Source organism: Sinocyclocheilus rhinocerous, unplaced genomic scaffold, assembly GCF_001515625.1.
Source record: "Sinocyclocheilus rhinocerous isolate Xijiao unplaced genomic scaffold, SAMN03320098_v1.1 scaffold3858, whole genome shotgun sequence".
NCBI lineage: Eukaryota > Metazoa > Chordata > Actinopteri > Cypriniformes > Cyprinidae > Sinocyclocheilus > Sinocyclocheilus rhinocerous.
In genome coordinates, this window is record NW_015645585.1 from 71,006 (window position 1) to 73,216 (window position 2,211).

General features: G+C 34.3%; 1 protein-coding gene across 1 annotated transcript in view; it reads right to left on the reverse strand.

The window, feature by feature from the left end:
• LOC107706824 (cullin-9-like) overlaps positions 1-2,211 on the reverse strand; it is a 27,872-nt gene that overhangs the window by 21,543 nt on the left and 4,118 nt on the right. The gene's annotated exons all lie outside the window — the stretch shown is intronic.

Genomic DNA, 2,211 nt, shown 5'->3' on the forward strand with positions numbered 1-2,211 from the left:
GAAAGCCATAAAAACAGACAATTAATCGCGATAACCGGCATAACCGTCATAATCGCCAAAGCCCTAAAACAGACAATTAATCGCAATAACCGTGACTATTTTTTAGACAATTAATCGTCAGCCAAATTGCATAATCGTGACAGCCCTAATGTACATATGCATACCAGTTGAAATTCCCCAGAAACAATTTAAGGACGGGGACAGAATAATTTCTAGATTTATTTGGAATAGTAAAAAACCACGGATTAAATTTAAAACTCTACAATTAGCAAAAGAAAAAGGAGGAAGGTCCCTGCCATGCCTGCAAGACTACTATATTGCTGCCCAACTGAGAAATTTGGTGTGTTGCTGTGATTCAACCTATACTGCCAATTGGAAATCTTGCAAAGCCCAATTCCAGTTTAGTCACTTTTAGGTGATAACAATACATTTAAGGAGATATCTGAAAACATAACTCAGTGGACAAAATGTGGTTTAGAATTATGGTATAAATTGATGAGAAAGTTCAAACTAGAGCATCAGATGAGAATATTAAGTTGGATAGTTATGATTCTCAGTTCTACCCTGCTCAGATGGATAAAAGGTTTCAAAGCTGGGCACAAAAAGGAATAACTGCTTACTGTTCTATTATATCAAAGGGGGAAATTCAGGATTTTCAGAATTTAATGATCAAATTTGGTCTGGAGAAACAGGATTTTTATAGATTTTTACAAGTTAGACACTATTATGACATGAAAATCAGAAGAGTAACAAATGATTATTCCCCTTTGATAAACATGTTTATTAAAGTGTATAATACTATGTATACTGTTAGAGGTCGACCGATAGTGGATTTTACCGATACCGATAGCTAGGGGCAAAACCGATTAATCGGTCGACCTCTACTGTATAGTATTATACACTTTAATAAACATATTTATCAAAGGGGAATAATCATTAATAATCATGTATTATAATATGTATAATCTGCTAAATGACTAAATGTAAATGTAATAATACAAATACTTGTGAAAAATGATTAATATCTGGTTTATTTACCTGCATTCAAGATATTAAAGGCCATTCTACTGAGTATATCCAAGAAAAGTGGGAAAAGGAAATGCAGATTTGTATTCCAGCTGAAGAATGGCGGAACTTATGGCATTCACAGTGTTTGGACTAATCAGTCCAGGGCTCGAAGGGAATTTTGTTGGAAAAATACAATTCGTTTCTTTATTACGCCCAAAGTGAAAGCAAAACAAAAAGGAATGACAAATCAGGGCTCCTGCTGGAGGCAGTGTGGGACATTATTGGCTGATCATGTACATGTCTTCTGGACTTGTCCAGTCTTGAATCCGTTTTGGTCAGAAATAAATTCTAGCATAGAGGAAATCTTGGAAATTGAGATTGAAAAAACAGCTTAAAGGCTATTCTATTTCTTGGCAATATACCTGATTCTGTTAAGAAAAGGAATAAATATTTACTCAGGATTCTACTAGCAGCAGCAAAAAAAGCGATTACTCATCTATGGCTCCAGCAGCCTCCCCCAACAAGAACTCAGTGGGAACAAATAGTTACAGAAATTTATAAGATGGAAAGACTGACATTCAGGTTGAGACTGCAAGAAGAGACTTTTAAGAAACACTGGGAACAATCTATAGGGCCTATATCAAAACAGAGAGAAAATAGATAAATGCCAAAGTGGAACATGTATATTATTCATTAATGTAAATGTATGTAACTAGGATCAACGGCTGCTTGATAGTACGCCTACAGAAATGAGTATTATGTTTATGAATGTATGACCACAAATATTCACGTATACATGCTTACAAATATTTGCTTATATTGTAACCAGTTGACCAGGGTGAACTTTTTTTCACTTTGTGTTATACTTTGGAAAAATATTTATATATGTACCCATGAAGGAGTGTTGTTTGTTTGTTATTGTGCTGAAGTTTATAAAAAAAAAGTAAAAAAAAGCTCAGGAGTAAACTACTATAAGGTAAACTCCTATATGAAAAATGGCAGCCAATATTGCATTTCCATGATTTTCCAAAAGAATTATAATTGTTTTTACACCACAAACAAACTGAATGAAACTAATTCTGGATCTAAATGAAAATGCAAATTAGTGGCCATTCAGTACACTTTTAATTAGGGCTGTGTATCGGCAAGAATCTGGCGATACGATACGTATCACGATACAGGGGTTGTGATACGATATGTTGC